This window comes from Lathamus discolor, chromosome 5, assembly GCF_037157495.1.
Source record: "Lathamus discolor isolate bLatDis1 chromosome 5, bLatDis1.hap1, whole genome shotgun sequence".
Taxonomy (NCBI): Eukaryota; Metazoa; Chordata; class Aves; order Psittaciformes; family Psittacidae; genus Lathamus; species Lathamus discolor.
In genome coordinates, this window is record NC_088888.1 from 51,120,937 (window position 1) to 51,145,747 (window position 24,811).

Sequence of the window (24,811 nt, forward strand, 5' to 3'; positions counted from 1 at the left end):
CTGTCAGTTTGGTTCTTCTTTTGATGAACACTTTTGCACACCGTGTGCACCCATAATGATATGACTGAAGATTCAGGGCACCAAGGATGAAAGGTGGAATCAGGTCAGAAACACTTAACTGATAGTCAGGCCTAACTTGAAAAGGACAAAATAAACAGCCATTTACTGCTCCCAGAATCACACTAAATACATAGTACGCTTCCTGTAATAAAGCCACCCTGGAAAATCAAGCATGGTTTTTGACCAGGAATATAATTATTCTTTTCAACATACCGAGTTCTGGAATTAGATCAAGACACACAACCACGAATTTACTTGGGGAGAATAATATATTTAATGATGTGCTTAACAATCATAAAATCAATTATGCTTGGCAAAAATAAATGTGTTTAAAATCTGCCAGAGTAAAAAGATCAGTTTCAAAATATGTTTATTGAAATTAAATCTGAAAAAAAACCAACCCCTCCCCCTGCAACCTCAACCCACCAACCTGAAGCTAAAAGAATGTGGATAAGGAAAATGGTTAGCCAGCAATCTCTGCATGAGTAGGGAATTCAGGAATTATAAAAGAGAAGTTCAATAGAAAAACCTACATTGGTTTCAACATCCCAGAAAAACGATTCTGCAGGACTTTGATCACTTTGATTCCCATTCTGAAAAATTTGTTACAAAAGCAAGCAGACATAGCACCTGCCAGCTACAGCATCCAAGAGCTACAGTGAGCAGAAGGAATCTGACATTGTAGGGATAATCCAGAGCATGAAAGTAGGGGCTAATATCATTTAGATTAACTGATGTTGCTAAATGGGGAATGCAGTAGGAAATGGCTCACTTGACTGCAGAACGACATCTATTTTCTTGGTTTCCATAGAGAGGAAAGACAAATTTTCCTAACCTTGAGATTTCCGGCAGGTCAGCACAGCAGGGCAATTGTGGTGTTTTGCTCATGGAGGAGTCACCCAGAAGAAGGCTGGTTAGATATGTTTCATTCTGTTTGTTTATCATACGTGACTCTGGTAACCAGTTGTTGCAATAGACTGCCATTGTTAATCAAACACTTGGCATTATGCTCATGACTAATGTAACGTAAAATGTTCATCTTCCTGATGTAAAGCATCCCCTAATGGCAAATATCATCTCATAATGAAGCATGGCAAAGCTGAGATCAAGTGCTTTTTCTGGCTCCTCCCTGTGGAAGTGGAAGCAGATGAGTGCTGTGCACCCTAGAGTGAATCCTTGTAGCCCTGCCCCACTTCTCTTCACAGACCGGGGAGAGATTCGGTTCCTACAGAAAAGAGATTGCCTCCTGTCAATAAAAGCCTGGTTGGGCTGTCAGTTCTGACTGACTCTGGGCTAATAAAACATTTCCTGATACATGCCTATCTATCCTTTGTATTCAAACGAGAGAGTTTTGATGAGACTTAGTGCAAATATAAGACAGCCCATATAGTGATCTCTCTGCTTTAACAGTAAAAAATGACTTGGAGAAAGAGCTCAGGAAGGTCTCTGACTCTTCAATTATGCTGTTAGAAAATCCAATACTTTTGATTCACATGGCAGAAAAGGGTCACAGAAGTGAAAGGAAGAGCAAACAAAGTGCACAAGGCTGACTCTGTGCCCTGTGAGCACAGCATATTATGCTCATAAATAGTGTCCTTCCTGCTGTAGTGAACCAGGTCCTAGCCAGGGAGCTGCAGAGACTAGAAGGCAGGGGAAAGCAGGTTAGAGCAGTCAGTGTCAAAATCTGGGGCAGGTCAACATGAGAAATTGACTTTTGAATATAGTGACGAGAGACACAGAAAAGACTGCGATAGTATAGTATATGAAGTCAGAGATGAAACAAAGGTACTGCTGTTGAAAAGGACTGCAGAAAGCTTATAGTATTACAACTGTATACCTGCAAACACAGCCTGCTTTCTCTCCACAGTGGGAATTGAGCTGTCTAAGCTGAGTACTTGCTTTGGGTAGTTACCATTCTCTTCTTAGCAGTCTTCCTTATATTTTAGTATCTTTCTAGAGCCTGAAAGTGTTTATTATAAATGAACTTCTGGCAGATTTGCACAAAGCTGCAAACGATTCTCATCATAAAGAGCCTGGCTACAGTGTGTTCACAGACTCACCCTGACATGGCCCAGTACTTTCTCCTAAAGAAAATTGGTATCTGATTATTTTCCCCAATCTGTGCATCTGTGCGCATCAGAAACTCTGCTGTGCCACCCCAGCTGCTGACATGAAAAAAAGAGAGTCCATAACTTCTTTCTGTGTTGGCAGGTACGAAGGTGGATTAAGAGCCCAATGGTCAGCGTTGAAAAGCACCCACACACCAGCCTCAAATACTCGGGGTCCACTGTGATGCATTTACCTCCAGGGGATTCGGAGCTGGAGCCTCCGCTGTGCCAGACCTGCCTGAGTGACCACTCTTTTCAGCGCGGGATTGCTCCTCAGGAGGCTGAGTCCTGCTCCTGGGAGAGCCAGAGAAGCAGCAAAGTAAGCAGCTCTTTCCTCCCCAAACTTGGCTTGCATGTTTCACCCTGATAATGGGTCTGTACTAACAAGATTGTGCTTCCATCAGAGAGAGGGGATTCTCTGAAATTCGAAACTCTGCTGAGTTGTTGTGCACATCTGTTGTACACATCTGGGCTCTGTTCTCTACCTTGAACTTTGATACCCGCAGACAGTCTTCACTGAAGCACTGTGATGTAGTCTCCTAGTATTTGAACAGATTAGTAGTAGCACTAAGTAGTATTTTCCTGGTTTACAGAAACTGAGGTGAGCAGAGGTAACATTATCCTTCCAAGATAATGGAAAGGACCAGGACTTGCTAATTTTTTCCCTTCTGACCCACAAGACTATCCTTCTTCCCCTTGGCCACATCTAGCTTTCTCTTTATATATAACAAATTGGTTCAGGGAATTTTCCCAGGCAGTGGTGAATGATTCAGTGGGTCTTTTAAGCAGAAGGGAAACCCTGGTTTGCCTTGAGTCATGCTGATATGTCATAAATGACATCAATCTCCATAGAGTGCTGGGTAGTTGCACACAGGTGTGAAGGTGGCAAAATTGTAAGGGTCGAGATGAAATAGTCAAGAGGAGCTTTTCTGAGGCAGACTTTGGACCTTTCATTCATCGTTCAGCTCCACCTAATCCATGTGAAGAAAAGCCAGACTCAGAACAGAAAGTTTTGCTCAGAGCCCATCATCCCTGACAGAGCCATCCCTGACTGGAAACTGTGTGGAAAAATAGGAGGGAGTTGTAGAAACATAAAAGCAAACAAATAAGGATCTTCCCAAGTACAAAGCTGAGCAAATATGACAAGGCATTTATCAGAGCCTTAGTGCACCGCTCACAGCAGAAACATTTTCTCATGCTACATCTGCTGTATTTTTAAACAGAGAAATTCTGGCAGCAGGTAAAAATGGAGGTCCTGTGCATTTCAGAAACCCAGCAAAAGCATTTTGGTGAAACATATGTGCAAGCAGAGGAGCTACTTATTCCTCCATTTTACTTCATTAAGAAGATTAACTTTGCTCAGGCTGAAGCATTGAAAAATGAAAGCACGAAAGACAGGATTCTGCAAGTCCTTTGCCTCGCCGTTAAATCACATGTACTCCTGTAGGGCCTCACAACTGATTTCCATTAGGTTTTACATGCATGTGGGATAGATTTGGCTGAATGCAGATTCCCCAGTCCTCTCTCTAGGTCTCCTTACTGCAGGCAGTGGAGAGGCTGCTTACTCAGCAGCTGAAGTGTGCAGCAAAACTCATAGTTTGCAAGCTGCTTTGAAACTAACATCGTCTGGCAAAAGACTCCTTGGATAAAGCTATCCTGCATAAGGAGTCTTTTAAGTAAGTTAAAGCACGGAGTCTTTGATGTGATTAAATGTAAGGTCACTGCTTCTTTTTCTACAATAAAACCAGGCAGGAAGCTTTTAATAATAAAGGCTGAAGGAGCTCCATGTCTGACCTTTTCCAGGTTTAAAGAGAGTTGTTGGGTGTGATTCTGTTCAGAGGTTACAAATGGCACAAGCTTCATAAACGTGAAATAACTCCCTTCACTTTAAACCAATGAACTTCTCCAAGGAGAGGAGAATGTGGTCTTTTTTAAATCAGCAGGGAGCCTGGAGCATAGCAGCTGTCTCTCCTGGCTAATTCTTGTTTCTTTTTCCCCATTACTCTTCCTTCTGTGCTTTCCAGTACTGCAACCAGGTATTGGCTTAGTGATTATAGTTCCTTTGTGCTATGCCCAACACCAACATATACAAGGGTCATACTGACCCTGTCCTTTTGCTCAAGGGCAAATTAATTACAAAAGAAATCAGCTGTGAAATATTATTAAAAGGTTATTCTTGGCAGCAGGCTTTCTCTGACATGGTTCAGGCTATCTTGGTCAGTCCGAAAAAGGCATTATAAAACCCAACCTGATTAAACCACATCACCCAAGGGAAGGTATTCCTATTCTTATTTCCAACACAAAACCAGGGAAAAGAGTCATTACTGCTTGTTTACTGTGATGGTAATTGTGGAGTGGAGTCTTTAAAAACTGCTTAACATAAATGAGATTATATTGAAACAGAAAGTATTTTAAATAATGAGATCTTTTTCTTATGATATGCTTCCATTTCCACCTCCCCAGGCTTTTCTATTAAGGCATGTGTCAGTTGGAGTTTATATATGATTACTGATGTAACTTCTACTAAATCTCCTCTATTATTTGTATGATGGTGTATTATCTCTGTAATTTCATGACATTTTCCACATTGTATACAGAGGACTAGATCCTTTTTAAGCATTGCCAGAAAACCACGTTAATTTTTACATGACTGACTTACACAGGTATATTATTGTTTTTTGTAACCAATGTGGATTAGTTATATAGAAGCTTATATCTGCTTTACCAGTGTAACAGCTGAAGCCCTAAGGGCTTTGGACCCCTGCCAGTGTAATGATTTACAATAGCCAGCTCTTGCTTTTCCATGTCTATCTACATAATTCAGGTCGCATAAAACTCACTGACTTGATGAGGAGGCTAAATTTCCTTGCAAAATAAATTGCTATGCTGTACAATGAATACCCCACGTAAACAAGCTGGTTTTGAAAGAACGGGCAAACCACCTTTGAGACCTGCTTAGCAGTCTGCTAAACAGGGAGAGGGGAACACGGTGATAATTGGGTGTCATTTAAGTCTCTCAGTAAGGGTTTATCAAGCGGGGTTATTAGAAGTAAATCATACTCTCCCCCATACAAAACCCCTCCATGCTCTGCATGATCTGTATATGATGCTTACACTGTGTTGCTATACCTTTGTTTCAGACCTTTCTCTAAATAAGCAAAAACTAAGACCTTGTTAGTGAGCTCAGAATATCTTCTTTTATTTACTACTAAAATACTAAATCTACTCTATAGACAGATAGGAAAAGCCTCACACTCACAGGCCCTTGCTCTCATGGGTGACTTCAATCACCCTGACGTCTGTTGGAACGACGGTACAGCCCAGCACAAGCAATCCAGGAGGTTCCTCGATTGTGTGGAAGACAACTTCCTTCTGCAAGTAATAGAGGAGCCGACAAGGAGAGGTGCCCTGCTTGACCTCGTGCTCACCAACAGGGAAGGGCTGATTGGAAATGTGACACTCCAGGGCAGCCTTGGATGCAGTGATCACAAGATGGTCGAGTTCGAGATCCTCAGGACAGTGAGAAGAGCGTGCAGCAAGCTCACTGTCCTGGACTGCAACAGAGCAGACTTTGGCCTCTTCAGGAACCTGCCTAGTAAGGTTCCATGGGATATAGCCCTAGAGGTCAGGAGAGCCCAAGACTGTTGGTTGATAGTCAAAGATCATCTGCTACAAGCTCAGGAGTGCTGCACCCCAACTAGAAGGAAGTGCAGCAGGAGGGCCAGGAGACCTCCTTGGATGGATAAGGAGCTGCTGAGGAAAATTCAAATGAAAAAAGAGGCTTATAAAAAGTGAAGCAAGGACAGGCAGCCTGGGAAGAGTACAGGGATGTTGTCCATGAAGCTAGGGACCAGGTTAGGAAAGCTAAGGCCCAGTTACAATTAAACTTAGCTATGGATGTTAAAGGTAACAGGAAGGGATTCTATAGGTAAGCAGCAAATAAAAGACAGACTAGGGACAATGAAGGCCCCCTGAAGAAGCTCTCGGGAGAGCGGCTACACAGGATTTGGAGAAGGCTGAGGTTCTGAATGACTTCTTTGCCTCGGTCTTCACTGGCAAAGGCTCTGACCGCACCACCCAAGTCTTGGAAGGCAGACCCAGGGACTGTGAGAATGAAGACCCTAGGCCCACTGTAGGAGAGGATCTGGCTCGAGACCATCTTAAAATCTGAACACACACAAGTCCCTGGGACCTGATGGAATCCATCCGCGGTTCCTGAAGGAGCTGGCGAATGAAGTTGCTAAGCCACTGGCCATCATATTTGAAAAATCATGGCAGTCAGGTGAAGTCCCCAAAGATTGGAAAAAGGGAAATATAACCCCCATTTTCAAGAAAGGGAAAATGGAAGACCCGGGGAATTACAGATCAGTCAGTCTCACCTCTGTGCCTGGTAAAATCTTGGAGCACATTCTCCTGGAAGGCATGCTAAGGCACATGAAAAACAACAAGGTGCTTGGTGGCAGCCAGCATGGCTTCACTAAGGGGAAATCCTGCCTGACCAACTTGGTGGCCTTCTATGATGGGGCTACGGAACTGATGGACGGGGGTAGAGCAGTTGATGTCATCTACCTGGACTTGTGCAAAGCATTTGACACTGTCCCACACGACATCCTTGTCTCTAAATTGGAGAGACATCAATTTGATGGATGGACCACTCAGTGGATAAAGAACTGGCTGGATGGCAGCATGCAAAGAGTTGTGGTCAATGGCTCAACGTCCAGCTTGAGACCAGTAATCAGTGGGTCTGATTACCTCAGGGATCGGTGTTGGGACCAGTCCTGTGCAACATCTTTGTTGGTGACATAGACAGTGGGATTGAGTGTGCCCTCAGCAAGTTTGCCAATGACACCAAGCTGTGTGGTTCGGTTGATATGCTAGACGGTAGGAATGCCATCCAGAGGGACCTTGACACGCTTGTAAGGTGGGCTGATGTCAATCTCATTAAGTTTAACCATGCCAAGTGCAAGGTCCTACACCTGGGTCGGAGCAATACCAGGCACAACCAACCGTACTAAGAGCTGAAAAAGAAGTAAGATTACAAACACTGGTCTGGTCGTATTGTTGTTCTGCTTAATGCAACACAATTTTGAGGAAACTAAGGTGGGAAAATTTCAGGAGCATCCAGCTTTGAGATTGAATGGACTAGCAGGATTTTATTGATTTTTCCTTTTAAATGGCTGGAACCAGTTCAAGTAAGTTAGCACACCTTGTTGGGCAAAGATCTTTGCCCACACACAGGCTGGGCAAAGAAGAAATTCAGAGCAGCCCTGTGGAGAAGGACTTGGGGGTGTTGGTCGATGAGAAAATAAACATGAGCTGATTTCAGTGTGCGCTCGCAGCCCAGAAAGCCAACCGTATCCTGGGCTGCATCAAAAGGAGCGTGACCAGCAGGTCGAAGGAGGTGATCCTGCCCCTCTACTCTGCTCTTGTGAGACCTCACCTGGAGTATTGTGTGCAGTTCTGGTGTCCTCAACATAAAAAGGACATGGAACTGTTGGAACAAGTCCAGAGGAGGGCCACGAGGATGATCAGGGGACTGGAGCACCTCCTGTATGAAGACAGGCTGAGAAAGTTGGGGCTGTTCAGCCTGGAGAAGAGAAGGCTGCGTGGAGACCTCATAGCAGCCTTCCAGTATCTGAAGTGGGGCTATAGGGATGCTGGGGAGGTACTCTTCATTAGGGACTTTAGTGACAGGACAAGGGGTAATGAGTTAAAACTTAAACAGGGGAAATTTAGATTGGATATAAGGAGGAAATTCTTTCCTGCTAGGGTTGTGAGGCACTGGAATGGGTTGCCCAGGGAGATTGTGAGTGCTCCATCCCTGGCAGTGTTCAAGGCCAGGTTGGATGAAGCCTTGAGTGAGATGGTTTAGTGTGAGGTGTCCCCGCCCATGGCAGGGGGGTTGGAATTAGATGATCTTAAGGTCCTTTCCAACCCTAACTATTCTATGATTCTATTTATTCTTTTTTTTCCTCAAACAGAGCCAGCAGCTAGGTTCAAGACTTGTTCTGTTCTTTCCTCTTTGTCTAAAAAACCGAAGCACTATGGACACATTTCTACTTAGTAGACCAGAGCCCTGAGTGTTTAGAGCTGTCTTTTCTTTCCAAAGCTAAACAAAAATCCTATGCTGCCACTAGCTAGGGAACAAGAGGACAGAAAAAACAAACTAAACTAATGTGTTTACCCCATTTGAGCAATGGGACTTTATAAATTGCTAGGATTATCTCTGTGTATCTGGTGCAGCCATCTCTTGGTGACTGGGGGCTCAGGGGTGCTGAGTAATGTGCTGAGATTTAACAACCCCAGGAGGGATCTGCCACCACATCAGGTGCGATATGGTGGGTCTGGCAAAGGGTTTTGGCATCTTCAGCCTCTCTTGCCACTTCTCTGGGGCTGGCGGTTGAAAAGACAGAGATGTTTCTGAGGGAGTTGCCTTGTCTTTCTCCACCCATCATGGTACATCCATGCCTGGTGTCTCTTGTGAAGGAGCATCAGGGTAGTCTTGCTTAGGGCTGCAGTGAATTCAGTGCTGCCACCTTTTTGGACAAGTCCTTTGCAGCTTATTGGAAGTTAATTACTGTCAAAGACACTTCTGGATCATGCTATTAGATCAATAACAAGAAATGATTTCACTATTAAAAGCCATTCAAAGTTCTTGTGTATAGGAAAGCTTTCGATTTCAGTCAGATTTAGGCACTTCACCATATTTCAAGTCCTGAGAAATGCTGAAAAAAACCTACTCAAGCCAAAGGCTGGGCACTTTGAGATAGCTCTATTTATGAATCTTTCCTATAAATAGTATACAGCTTCTAGAAACTTGAATTGAAATAGGGTAAGAATATGTTTCAGATTAAATAAATTGTGGAAAGAGGCATTGTAAAAATAAATACCTTTTAATGGACTAGGAAAATGTGATTAGAACAAGAAATATCTGACTAGCTCCCCATAAGGAAAGAGTCTGGTAACAGATGTAATTGGGCTTTTTAGGGAAAGATGGTTTTCTCACACATTTTGGATAAAAACCCTTCCTACATCTGATGATCTGCGTTGGCAGTGAGACACAGTGTGATTTATACCCTGATAAGTGCTAGTTAATACACAAAAACATCCAGATTTGTAATAGAGGAAATGGAAATCCTGAAAGCCCAGTATGGGGCAATTAATCCTGGAACCAATATATGTGAAAAATGTTGCAATAAACATAATTTGGGAAAGAAAAGTGAAAAAAAATGGAAGTTCAGGTAACAGAATCATTCAGTGAAATCAAATCTGGAGAGGACTGTGAGAAGCTCTAATAAACCTGGGCAAATTAACAACCCGTTAGCAGATTACACTTGATAGAGACAGAAACACAGTAATGCACTTTGATGGAGTAATTAGAACTACTGAGTACACACTGCAGGGTCTTCAATTAACTGTGATTATTCTAGGAGGCAGCCCTGGGTGCCATGGAGAGTAGCTTGCTGAAGACCTTAGCTGAGGGTAGCTCAGAAGGTCAGGTCCATACTACACCCAGCAAAGGAGACACTCTACCCATTCATTGAGGAGTACATCTCTCCATTCACTGAATCTACTGCTTCCCCACATGGAGCCACATGTGAAATAAATATACCTGGTGAGGACAGACCACAGTGGCAGAGCAACAAATGCCTGGGAAAGGCCTCGCAGGCCAAAATATATCATTCCTTCCCTTCATCTATATAATGTGATCCACTTTGAAGTGGCTGGTAGAGGCTAAGTAGGATCCTTTGGGAAGAAATTGGCAAGAAGCAAAGGACAGAGAAGCCAGTGGTCCCTCGAGCCTACAGTTCAGGCTGACATTTTGGTGTGAGAAACCTTGTCATCTTCTGCATGCCGGAATCTTCCTGTGAAATAATTCAGGAAACATTTATGAAGGTCATCTCAATGAGTTTTGGCTTCCCTTTTATCCCTTCTTGCAACCTCAAAAAGATGCTAGCAGGAAAATGACTATATTTTTTAAAATCATTCCAGAAAGAATATGACTTTTTATTTACCTCCTCCATTGCAACAATGAAATAGTAGCAATAGGTCTGGAAAGCAAAAATGAAAAACAATTGAAAGGTTTCCACTTTAGCTAACATATAGCACAGATATAATGAGAAAATCTTTTGTATGGTATAGAAGACTGAACATTATAGGCAGAATTTAAACACGAGAGTTACAGGGGTCTGGAACTGTCTATCAAAACAGAGGAGTCAAATGTGTTTACAGCTGGAGTTTAATATATTCATGTGTTCAATGCTCTTGCCTTTACACTTGGTTACTCCAGATTTCAGAGTATATTTTGTTATGCCATCTAAAACTGGAGGATGGGGGCTTATACCACTGAGTTTGGGAAGCACACCTTGTACTCATAAGAGTGACATACAAACTGATTATCTGTTGGGCAATCCTGTTTAAGGTGTTCCATGTTGTATTGGCAAAGATACTTTCAAAATAATCCAAAGGAAGAAAATGTTAAAAGCAGTAAAAGGAATATTTGTATACTATATGCAATTTAACTTGAGAATCCACAACCACTGGAACTCTATAGCTTCTGTTTGACTATTTTTCATATACAAGTAAACCCAGTCATCATATTCTGCTCCAGAAATGTATAATAGCACTGTCTGAAAAGGAAAAAAAAAGTTTTAAGAGAAGGAAGTGGTTCAATATGAGCAATTAGGACAGTAAATAAGGTATTTTGTACTTCTCTCTATTCAGTAGCTTCTGGCTGCTGAAAGCCTGTATTTTCTGGATCATCACAAGTCAAAGTTGTAGTTTAATACTTCAAGTTGACAGTCTCAAATGGAGAAATCATCTCCACCAGCATAGCTTACAGCTATTTATTTCCTAAATAGTTGTTTCTAGCTGACTGCACTAAAGCTCTTTTAGCTATTGATATAAATGTGTCACTAATGGTTTTCTGATGGAATTTGGAATTGAGTACATTTGAATACATATCTCTGCCCATAAGCACAGGCTTATGTATCTGCCAATAGGTGTCTGTACTTTAAGAATTTGATCATGTGTATATCCAAAGACCACTGACTCAAATGTGATTTTATTGCAGATCCAACAGCTTTAGCAGGGTTTAAAGCAATCTTAGACTTCTCTGTTGCTCAGACTTCTCAGCAGCTGTGAGAATCAGCTGTGAAAGCAGCATTCGAGTGAGGTGGGAACAGGCTTTGTTTCAGGGATTAAATCTAAATGCAGTACGTACTTTCATGGGTTTGTAATGGATTGATATAGGGTTATTATGGATAATATTTATTTAGACGAGTAAAAAATGTTTAACACAAAAACGTTTTCAAATGGAAATGGCAGAGCACAGTTTGCAAATGCACAGGCTAAAATTATGTGTAATTTCAGTGAATTGCAAAGACTGAATAGCAGACAATTGTCTGTGGGGGTTTTTATGGTCTCAACTGACAAAGAGAACGTCTATATAGTGCAGAGCATATAAATCAGTTCCATGACTCAAAGAAATTATGTGATACATCAATCATCTGCTTTACACATTATGCAGTGAGGTACTCAGTCATTTGTACATCCATCACAGGTCTGTTCAAGTGCCATACATTTAGTAAATTAATTGGACAAGTCAGCATCAAAATATGCTCTCCTTTGTGAATGCTGGTTCAACACTACTGAAAATTATTAAAATATCTCCTATTTTACAGAAACTGATTGTCAAGGATTTTCCCGGAGGACATCTGCATGATTTATTGTACTTTCAATTTCAGTTATACCTGGACTGGAAATGACATCTCTTTCTCTCTCTTTTTAAAACTGTTTTTATTTTTAATATGGTGTTTTTCTAGCACCTTTTCCACTCAAAGATCCAAATTACTCTGCTGATAGTCATAGAGATCAAAGTATTCATTTATACATTTGGTGGTAGTAAGCAGCAAATACCCAGCACAGTGGCTGTGAGAAATTTGGGCCAGGCACAGCAAACTTAATTTTTGTTTAGTTTTGTCATGTCATGCAGGACAGACAAGGCTCATTTCTGATTCGCAAGTGGTCGCACACATAAGGTCAAGAGATTTGCTTACTAGAATGGAACAACGATCTCTGTTTCTCCAGAATCATACTTCTGGCAATATTTAGTACCTAATGTCAAACAAGAAAGTGAACAAAGCCAGTCTAAAAGCACTTTGAAAAGAACATATTTTTTACAGCCTAATGCTGTGTTACATCCATTTGGTCTTCAAAGGTTATATCTAACAGGGACAGCCGGTGTTGTTCTCCCTCTTGGAGTTTGATTTTAATCTGTTTATTGCCCATCTTGCAATCATCAGCTCATATTGAAGATAATTAGGTGTTTCATAGCAGATGACTAAAGGAATCTGTTGCATTGTGTGACAAGGTCATAAAGCAATTTGACAGCAATAAATTCTCCTCTATTTAGGAGTAACAGCACTGAACATCAACCAGCTCTCACATACACGTGTGTAAAACTGTATACAGACAGCTAAAGATAAGGTCTGTAAGAAAGCTGAATATGACTTAAAACCAAATTCAAGCCTATCCATCAAGGGAGAAATAAGCCAAGCCATTACACGGTCAGGGAGTCCAGGGCTGCACAAAGATGGGGGGATGCTGAAGGGCCACCTCTGCCTCCTGGCCATGGTGAGGGCCATGTCACCAACAGGACTTCCTGGAGCACAGGGCTGAGCTGAAGTCTCCTTGACTTTGAAACTTCCAAAGAGTTCCATCTCTGCCTATGTTTTGTCCCCTCCTTCCCATCCAAGGTCATTTCATGGCCTGCCTGGACAGTGCTTTTGAGGATCAGCAAGAGTTAGTCTTGTATGTCATTCCTCTCTAAAGAAACACATCTCTGACCCACAAACGTGTTCTATAAAGAAAAGCTTCTCTTCCTCCATATACTCTGTATGCACTGGTCTGTTTATCCTGAGAAGCCACAGATATCACAAGACATCCCCAGAGTCTTGATCAGTATAAGTAACTTAGTGAGTAATTTTGTTCAAGTCTTGGCATTGTATCTGTTGCATTCCTTTGCAGTTTATAAATAAGTATCACTATTTTTCTGTCTAGAACTTCCAGATAACCTTTTATGTAGAATTTTCCTCTTTGCACAGAGGTTATAATTGGCTAAAACCTCTGTAGTAAAGTCATGCATTCTGTAAATCCTATTATAATATTAGTTAATACAGTGCATGCTGCTCATTTAAGGTAATTTAATGCAATTCCCAGATCCCTGGACTCCTCAGTGTCTCCTATCTTAATACAGTGTACTTGCTCTGTATCCAATTATACCCTTTCCACTTTGTGAAATCTCTCCCCACCTCTGAATAGTCAGCATAGGATGTTCTAAAAGAGTTTCTGTAATGCACTCTCTGGATTTGAGAGATGCATGATAAGTCGACTTTTTTGACCATTTCCATTAATGGAAAGATAATTATTTCCAAAGCAGCAGTGAAGCTGTACAAAGAGAGAGTATGGCCTATATTGTATCACACCATATTGACATCACCATTAAAACAGAAAACCCTGCTCATACTCACAACAATTGCACCATTTCAAAATTATTTTGGAGCCTTCTTAGCAGAGCCAGCATTGGCTTTAACGTCCCTTGATAGCTCTGCATAAATTTGGGAATTAATTTTGGAGAGAAAAATAGTCACATTTTCCTCATGAGGGGAGGTGTCATTGCATCTGACGTATGTAAAAATCACTTGAGTCTGGAAGACAGAGTCAGGCCCATGGGACTTCTACAGAGTGGAAACGACCAGTTTTAAGGAACCGAAAATGAATCCAAACCCTTCTAATTAAGAAATCCTTTAGCAGTGAGCTGTCATGTGAAACCATGTGGGGTTTAGCTTCTGTGCAGTTAAGAATTTTCTTCTTTTTGCAGATAAATGGATTTATAGACAGAATTAAAAGAAAAATATAAATAAAACAACATCAAACCAAGCAAACAGAAAAGCAAAAAAAAGAAAAACAACCCACCACCCCAACAACAACAAAACCCCCACAAATATGTTAATTCCAATAAATATTTTATCAGTGGTGTGATAACACCTGCTGACAACACCTGTTTTCTGGAGCAGAATCTATTGCTTATAGTTAGATACATTGCTTCAGAATAGTGCAGAGCAAGCAAGCAGAAAATACAAAGAGGCTAGATATATTTCCCTAAACCACAGAGAAGTGTTAACATGCAAGAATGTTCTTCAAAAGAATTCAGTAGCATCCATTCTTGCCCTTGGAAGATAAGATGAAGAGCTTCTAAGAGTGGGTACCTCCCACATGATATTTCTGAAAGCGTGAAGTGGAAGTCTGAGGAAAACAGTCTGCAGGTACCTTTTAAAATCTGGTAGGTAAGGAAAAAAACCACCTCCCTATTCCCAAAGCATCTTCTAACTACTACTCAGTAATAAGTTTGTTTAGGTAAAAGTGGAGGATATTGTGAATGCTTCCTTCTTCAGCTGCATTACTCCGTAAGAGCACACAAAACCTGGTAGTCTACTTGAATCCTGGGTAGCCTGCCTGAACACCTTCTGGGATAGATGATTCCTTGGCTATGTTCACCACTGCAAGAATTATTTGCGTGTAAGGAGCTGTGGGATGAAGCACTGTTGTATATGAAAAGGAATCTTGTCTGCTTCCCAAGGGCCTGATTTGTGGGAGTGATCAAGTTTTACCATTAGGCATGCAACTCTATTTCAGGCAGCCCCATGGAAAGCAGGAGAAACATATTTGATTTCTCTAGGTTGGAAAGGCACTAAAACAAGACCTGTCACAACTGGAGCATTTGTTGTCAGGCCTGAGCTATTAGGTAAAGCCAGGGACTGATATCCTTGAGATGCTTTTCAAAACCTCTCTTAAAAGGAAGGAGGTACACAGCTGTTGCTAGCAGATTTCCCCCTCTACTGTCAGAGTACTGGCTGCTGTTACTCTTATCATGAAGCATATAGCACTGCTGAAGAGGTACCTGTGGAGGTACCTATACATCTAGAGCTACAGGTTATACCCTAGGTACATTATTAGCATTATTAAGATTATGATGATGTTTAGTTTCTTAAGGGTTGGGGGTTTTGGGGTGTTTTGTTTTGTTTTGTTTTTAATCTAGCCTACAGGAACTGAGGGTTTTTGAGAGAAGACATTTCGGCTTAAGAAGTGGCCGTTTCATCAAAAGAATTCCTCAAGCCCCAAGATACATCTACTGAAAGGAAAATACAGTTGCATGCAAAGCCAAATGCATACAGAAATACAACACAATCCTTTTTTTCTGCATAATAAATGACAACTACTGAGGCAATGGCTACAGATGAAAAGAACAAACTTGCTTTCTTTTCACAGCACCAAAGGGAAATGCATGAAACAATGAAACTGTTGAGTAAGATTCTGTCAAGATAAATATCATATATCTCAAAAGAAAAGTATCTTTAAAATCCGATTACTATAACTGGAATTATTTCAGAAATCAGTGTACCTTACTTCAATCACCAGTTGTTTTTGTCAGAATTGACAGTCCAGAATTTTTCTGTTTAGCTTTGCTTTCATATTGCCATACATCACTGAAACACTACAAGGTTTTCAGTTCCATCTCTGAAGATGCCTTTCTTTTTTAAATTCAGTGTGCCAAAACCCTATGCTTATTATATTACTAATGTGTCACAGTAATATTTTATACAAATATTTGAGTTGATTGTGTGTATTGATACTGCTCAAGTTATCAGAAGTGACCAGCAATTTGAGACACTTTGCATCTTAGATGCACACACACCGAGTTATTCTTTAAAAACATTGCAGAGGTAAGAAAGACTCCTCATGTGCCAGGGATCTGTGTGGGACCTCAGTCCAGGATCTCAGACACTGGACACTCGGAGCTCGCAGTGCCTCTAGGAACTCTTGCTCATTAAGTCTCATAATTGAAGCTATTCAGCTGTGACCTTCAGGGATGGCAAATTTGAAAAGGAAAGGCTCTCTGTATCATCCCCTGTGAGAACACAAAACAATACTACGAAAAGGGAACATATGTTCTGTACTTAAGTTATTTAATTACAACTAGTTTTCACTGTCTTCTTTTGGTTCATATTCCCTTTGGAAAATATAGCACCTGCAGGGAGGAGAGGATTTTCAAACTCTCCAAATTTGATCACTGCAAGTTTATCCTCAAGAGGAAAGAGAAACATTTCTGCCGGCACTGTGTCAATCAGTGTTATCTGCAGAGCAGAAGCCACACGCATAGCCTATGTGCCAGCAGACCAGAGTTTTGTTACCACATCAGCTTCTGAAAGCCATGTGAAATGGGGCTGACATAACAGTTGCAGGAAGCAAAGTTCTTTCCACAGATTGCATGTCTGTTGATACATTGCACAGTCAGGATATCACTTCACATATGAACTGCAAAGTAACTTTCCACCCTGATAAACACTACTTAATACTTCCAACCTCTACAGTTTTGGGAGGGCTCTTTGAAAATAAGTATTGGGCATTAATTCCTGGAAGACATGGATACACCGTAAAAGGTTGTTATTCGCAGGTAGTTTATCCCTCACAAAGTGCCTTTTGTGGGATCTTGCGCTACAGGCACAACTGGAACATGAAACTCAGTTGCAAACTGGCCATTTCCTGAGCTAGTTACAGCCCACCCCCGTGGTTTCAGGCTAGGGCTTTGCCTCTATGGAGGGGCATTTCACACCCACTTCAGAGATACTCTACCGACAGATCTGGCTCCTCCTGGTCTTTCTAGGCTTGCCTTTGGTGGCAATGTTTGCAGTCTTTGCCTCCTTTGTCCTCTTATAGCTACAGGATTGCTACTGTAGGCTGTGAATCTGTGTTTTTCCACATTAGCACATGCTGAAGACTGTGCTGAACCTGCCACTTGCCACAGCCTATAACTGGAGAAGAACAGGAAAAAGGCAATTTGGACGCTTTACAAGTCTCTTGCTGCAAAATTCAGATTGTATCAGTGCCATGCTTCCCATTAGCAGCCTCATTCTTCCTCAGGTTTCATTCCAGAAATACTAAAAATAAGATCTATAGGAATATCTGTAGATATAAAAGTCTATACCAGTTTCCATAACCAGCTGTCAGCAGATCTTTAGAAGGTTTTGTCCCTAAATTTTGCAAAGAACTTCAAGGCAGGGGAAAAAGTGTCCGAGTCTTCATAGAACATTTGTCAATATTTTTTTTTCCTTCAGTGAGACTGCTGTGTGTACTTAGTTTTGAATCTTCTGTGTCTTGGCAGGCAGCATTGTGGGGAGGCTGATGTTCAATTTGTTCAATTCTGTCACAACCTCAAAATCTGTTTGGCTCCAGCTTGATTGTTGCCAGGTTCGGCTTGGTTAGGATCATGTTCTATCATTTCACTAAGAATGCTGTTTTAGTTACTTTGGAGGAGAAACACAGGCTTTTCTTGGACCAAAGCCACAATTCATAAATCAATTCATTCATTACTGATGGCTACAGTAATAATGATGGAAGACTGGTTATGTTACATCTGCTCTAAAGTTTTGGGGATAGCTGGAAAGAAGACCACCTGTGTGCTGTACATATTTCTTGAAGGAACAGGAAAACTGAATCTTTCACATTCTAAGCACAGCTGGGAACTTTCATCAGAGAGATATATACTATGAAAGCGCATACAACCAACCACCATTCGCATTTCTAATTAGGTAACAATGAATGCAAGTGAATTCTACTGTGAAAAAAGGAGCAACTGCCTGCCAGGGTTGCAATAACTGTTTACACTTATTAGTATGTTAAATATTTTCCAGTTTTTCTTGGTGCTATGACTAGAGATAAAGACAGTTGGAAGACAAACACATCCAAAAGACCTGTTTTGCTGCTTTAATGACTGGCAATAAGCAGGTGCTTGTTTTTTTCTTACTCCTCAAAAATCATTGCTAGAGGCAGTCCACAGCAGCAGAGGCTAAGGACAAACATATACTCTCAGTAGACACGAAAGTAGTTGCATATTAAACAATACTGAACTTTTATGTTGAACCTTTGGCCACCATGTCCCAGCTATCTTGTGCAAGATCAAGTCTTGTTAATAATCACACCATCAAATTTCAAGCTATGAAATGTTCAGAAGTAAGTACCCTTGCAAACGCAAAGCCAGACTGCAAGGACCACACAGGTCCTAGTCATTCCTCCCTTAAAGCTTGTCTTGTGGGTAGAAATTGGAGCAAAGAAATTTGATTTAAATCTGATTCAAATAAGGTTCCAGCCAAACTGGATATTGTTGCATGGCCAACCAGTGTCAACAACATCAATCCAGATAAGAACTATAGAACTTTGTATAGAACTTTGTAGCTTAAGTCCCTCAATTTATTGAGGGAATATCTGCTTGACTCTCTCTGATGCAGTGGACATACATTGCATATTGAGTTCATCTAAGCTACATGAATGACCCAGTCACTTTTGCCTCTTCTTTCATGAGAGTCAGGAGAAACCCACTGATAAGAGCTAATCATACCCCTGATGTAGCCATAGCTTATTGGTTCAAGTCATTTTAGTGTCTGTTCCTGTTCCTAAACGACAAACAACAGTCAATGCCCTGATAATAAGGCCAGTATCACTCCACCTCTACCACCTCTTGCAAAATGTGGGTGTAGATTAATATGGGCTTGTGATAACTGCATGCAATTCTATTTCAAGTTTTGCACATGCACACCAAACAGCAATGGTATTATGTAGACATCCATTTATATATCCATCCATTTATATATTGTATGCCCCCCATAAAGCTCAACTGTAATGACAGAAGTAAGGCTTTGCTTTATTTCTTTCTCTGACCATGTATGCAACTAACATTGCAACATTAAATGAACCTAAGTAAAAAGGACACATTTTGCTAATTTGCTTTCTTTCTCTGCCGATGTTTGTAACAGGTCAGGAAGTTAAAATGTCTATTGACATCTAAAATCTATTGATTTTTCACATTCTCTGTGAATGAAGCTACTGCTTGTGCCACCTAAAATGTGTCCTTTCATTTTGCTTTTTCCCAAGAGGTGAACCATAAAGACAGAGTGAGATTTTCTATTGTCTTAAACAGAGGACAGGATCAGTTCCTTACTATGTCATTGAACTCTCAGAAATTAATAGAAATATGATTTAAAATACAGCACAGCTAGACTGATTCTCCAAAAACTCTTTGCTTCTAACCAGCCTAATTTCCTTTTTATTTTCAGGTCAAATAATTCCTTATCAGGGAAAATAAAATAGAGAACAAATAGGTACTAAGAAAAAAAGGTTCAAACCTAAGTACATTAATTCATGCACAATAGATAATATTTTTCTTATAATAATATGTGTTTTACTTTGCTGTCATGACACTGAACTGCAGCATTATGGAAATATCAACACTTTAAAGTTAGGAGAACACTGAAGCTATCTATATAGCAAATCCATTTGGCTTCCTCAGGATATGTACAACTCAGGCAATGTAAATGGAAGCCTTGATGCAGGGGGACAGCAGATGGGTGCACCATGATGCTGGTGGGTCAAGGTACTTGTCTGGTTCTTCATCATCCTTACCTTCTGTTCTTCAGTCAAGCATGTCTTCTCCTCTTCCTATATAAATATGTTTGTGTTTCACAGAAGATTAAAGGATGTGCTAGCCAGTGTCCTTGTGCACAGGGACTGAGGTCTCTGTAGAGAGCTCCCCACCACTGTTAGCGCAGACACTGCACAGGGCTAGGGCTGTAAAAGGGGTTAGGCTATTGAGCCATTTGGGGCCAGAGCTGGAAACTTGGTCACTACCAGTCCAAGGAATAGCTTATAGGACTCACAGCACTTCGCAGATAACTTGGTCTTGTTTCTTTCTACAGCTGTAAATGACAGCTGGCTCAGCATGAGCTCCACACACAATTGGAGTAGTTATCCTTCACCTCTTCTCACCAAGATGTGAAGACTTGGAGCTGTGCTACAACAGAACTAATCATTTTGAAACAAATTCAGTCCTGTTTCAGAGTAATTCACCCCTGTTCCTGAGCAAACCACATATTCATGATGTTTCGAGTGCTTGTTGGTCCTGTTGGCAGGATTTGAGATCCACTGCCTCTCTTAAATATTCTGTCTCTTTGTATCTGAATACATGACAGAACCACAAGCACTGAAAAAAAGGATTCCCAAGGGCTTGATAATATATAAATATGCAGAAAAAAAGGCTTCTTCACTGATGTAGAACCCACTTTATGTGTAAACTGATTGCCATATAAGAATGTATTAGGGGATAACACTTCATCATGAAAATTAATTGAAGGATTTGGAACAAGAGTCTATTCCAGATTCTTTGAACTGAGATTTAAGTTTGAACAAGTCTCCAAACTCTTTGTTATTTAGATTTTCCACCTGTAAAATGGAGATAATAATTATCCAATTAATCCTTGGGCTTGGTTCTTCAAGATGCTACGTGTTAGCAATTTTCTCTGGCTTGTGGAAGGCATTCATCACTGCACAAGTGGTCACTTCTTTCATTTTTTCCCATGTACAGAAAAATAGAGAACAATATAATACTGCAAATAGTTTTCTATACTAGTTGCAGTGCCTAGGACAGAGTAAGTATACAGTCTAGAGGGTTGGTAAACTGCTGACACAGCAACTTAATATCTGAAGCAAAACCCAGTAGCATCTTCTCCCTGGCAATATGTGCTGTGTGTCTGAACAGACAGAGAACAACTGTCACCGTAGGTACGTGCTTGCTGCTGAGATATCTCACTTGCTCATCCATGGGAAAATGCTCCTTGATCAGGCCAGAAGCCGGTTGAAGCTGGTCAAAGCTGGGAACACACAAGTGTCACCAATTATTTCTCACCCTGGCTTTAACACCAAGGGCAGAGAACCAGTTCAGGCAGTGAGAACTGACCCCAACCTTTGCCCAAGTCTTAAACCAAACCCAAAATAAATTCAGTTAAGATTCATTTCTGTGCACTCCATGTAGATGAGAGCAGGATAATGTACAACTGAATGATTCTTCTCTAGTTAGAGGCAGCAAGGACGAGAAAGTCCAGGCTTACGACACTTTCAGGATAATTCCTGAAAAAAAGGGAAATCCACTGTGAGCCCTGGAAGACACCCACAGCTCCAAGGGACTCTGTGAATGTGTGGAAGCTCTGTCCTCTTTAATCAACATAACTCATTCACTGTGAATGTTGCATCACCTCTGTATACAGCTACTTTTTTACTCCAGTGTGCTTCTTATGAATGTTAAGCTTGACACTCAAAATTATCTCAGGCACAATATATCACTTTTATTATAAGATGTGATACATTAGCTTGTGATAGTTAAATTGTACTCTTCGACTGATCTGCTAAAATCTACATAAAAAGAAAAAAGATATGAATAAATCCTAATTTTGATAGCCTAGACATGAGCTGTGTTTCTGTAACACTTTGCCTCATTTCAGAAAACACAGCTAATGTAAAATGATTTTTTTTTTCTGAATTTGATTTAGGATGTAGGTACATATTATTGTGAGGCCACTGCAAAAGCTCAGATATATAGCTCTCTTTGCTATTTTGTAGGAACTGTGCGTGTGTTTTCCTTGTGCCAAATGAAAGATTGTTTAACCCTCAGTGAGAAGGCCCTGATGACTTCATCAAAAAAGAGTCTGAGAGGCAACTTGACCGTGGCCTACAAATATCTCCCTGGTGGAGCAGCTACTTGTAACACAAAGTGCTTCAAAGAAAAAACATGAAAGTATTGTATGCCTGGAAGATCAAGCAAAAACAATCAACACGAAAAAAAGTGAAAAAAAAGTTGAACAAATAACTCCTATAAGAAAGGGAAACTCCAAACTCAAAACCAGATATGAAATTATGCCAGAGGTAAGGGGGGGGGTGAGGTAGCAATACACCTGCCAAGATCCTGTAGCCACATAATCATAGAATAGTTAGGGTTGGAAAGGACCTTAAGATCATCTAGTTCCAACCCCCCTGCCATGGGCAGGGATACCACACCCTACAGAGTATCAGACAAGACTGTTGTACTGTCTACTTCTGACTCTATAGTCATTGTCACTGAAACTCCAGCTTCATGCATGCAACCTGAAATTCCTCTCCATGCAGCATGGTTTGGCCTCTGGATTCCTGTTTAGCCCCATGAGGCAAAACAAATATAAATCTGAATCCTAATTCAAATTCTTGCAAAAGCTGAGGTAAGAAGCCTTTGATCTAATATTTTGGGTTTACTGAATTTTTAAACTAAGAGTTTGCCAGAGAAAAAACTGGCCTTGCATTATTATTTGCTTTGCAATGCTCTCTGATTTTCACCACTTGATCATAACTAAAACTGTTGCCTACTTTATTATGCGCACTCTAAAAGGCCTTTACTGCACAAATAATATTCATATGTGTTATTTAGATTGGTGCAGTTTTATTGTAGATAAAGCACAGGTGAAATTTCATGTAAGTGTAGGGTTAAAAATTGCTGATTTTTGCTGCTGCTCTCCTGTGACTTTGTTTATTCAAGAGGAAGGACTCTTTCAATAACAGAACGAGTGACATAGCTACAGTGTGCCGTACATCCATAATGAATCGGTATCTGATGCAGCATTTACATTGCACTGCAGGTTTGCAGTTTCATTGTCCCTGAGTGTCTGTCCTGCGAGCTACAACACAGTCCTTCAGCGTGTTACATTAGCCACCCCATTCAAACAGATCTGTTTCCCAGCATTATTAAATGCAGCTCTGGTTCACACTGTTGAAGGCAATGAATCACAAAAGCTGTGATTCACAAAGTATTGTTCAGTTATGTCCTTGAGGTTGGCTCTGGGCTGGGATACGGTCCACTTGTTTCAAAACACGTGGAAAATGTGGTTAACCCTGTCCTTCTGCAGGCAGATGCATTTTCTGTCAGTTGGCAATGGTCAAGGAAGCTCTGGAAGAGGGTTATCTTTTTGCAAGTTAGAGGTGACCTACTCACAAACAGTTTGGACCAGTACTGGTCAGCTGCAAGTCTTACAAAATCTTATGCAGTTATTAATCCTCCTATTAGATCCAAAGCCGATCGTTTGTGCTCTGTTTTAATTGAGTTTTTAGGACAGCAATAGTATCTGGTTCTCCCTTCCCTGATAATCTTAGTAGAACAAAACTCTCTCACAAATAATGTCTCCCACATTTTGACAATTGCCAAGGCAAAGCCACAATATTTCTTGAAAATTAAAGTTGCAGACTGAAAAAAAAGATTCCTTTTGTGCAGGGAGCACATTTTTTCCAATAACAAGCATCTATGCCAAACTGTGTGTGTGGGGTTTGTTATAGAGCAAAGATGTGATAGGAAATTATTTGATTAAATCAGTAATGCAGTGGAAGAACATTGTTCTTCTCATTCTTGGTGCTTCTCCTCAGAAGAAAATCCTTCATATCCCATAGAGGTATCTATATTGTGTCTGTTCTAGAGAAAAAAAGTATTTTGCAAAGCTAGGCAGCGCTCTTCTGAAAGATAAATAAAGCCACCTCCTGACTATATTGTTCTAGTCCAGACTTCTTCCCATCTTACTAAGGGAGCCCTTTTTCATATAGGTGCCTACAGTCTTATCTCTAAGTCTTTAAAACTTACACTTCCCATAAAAGGAAGATCAGGCCATCTGCAAAACAGTGCTGTATGAAAGAGGTTGAAGGGTGAGGGGAAGGAATGAGGTTAAAATTACTGACCAAAAGAAGTGCAAAAAATAAACACATACTCTTTTCACCCATGGAAAAGTGCATGGATCAGTGAGGATTATGTTTTGAGTCATCCTGGTTGCAAATCTCTTCAGAAATGGTGATGATCTCCACTAGGACAGCAGGAGATGCCTGTCTGATGTTTGTAATGCAAACATGGGATAGCACAGGCTGAATCCTTCTACACAAAAGTGTAGAGAGTCATCTTAAATAAGCATGTGCGTTGTGTGTTTATGGTAGTAATAGCCTAGAGAGCTGTGCCTGCACCTATGGATCCTGCAGTCCACTGTGATTACGTTCCCTTGCAGAGATGCTGAGCAAGGATGCAGAGTGCAGTGTGGAGAAACACAGAGGCTGCAGAAACAGTACTGCAGCACACAAAATGCAAACAATGGCCTTCTCAACTTTTCAGCTCACTTAATTATGGCCCTTCAAGTTGACTTGATGGTAGCATAATCAAACCCACTGCAAGTCATGCTTGTTTTATGGAAATCTGTATCAGTGCTTCTTCCACTCAAAGGCAGACCTCAGAGTCCTCACAGGTTTTGGAGCTCCACCTAAGTAAACCTGAATATTCTTTCACTGCCAGCCTGGACGAACCTGCCAGTAAGAAACTACAATAGCTATGTCCTGGTCTAGGCAACTTCAGATTTCTGACTCGCCTGGGTTCCTGCTATGGACACCAACCAGCACAGGGCAGTCCAGTCTACTCTCATTTCAGAAGCTGCAGATGACTCTGGTCACCAGAGGTGGTGGCAGCCTTTCCTAGGCACTAAGCACGGTGGTGATCTTACGGCAACTGCTTAGGAACTTGGCCCAGACAATACTGCTGAGACTTTATCACTGCTGAAGCAGTCGCCAAGAGAAATGTGGATGGCTCCTATTCATTTAAATGGATAACTAGCTTTAAAGCCCAATTAGAGACATTTTAACATCACCAATTTTATGAATCTTTTCTCTACGGGTGAACATTTCACTAACACAATACACAGAGCTAA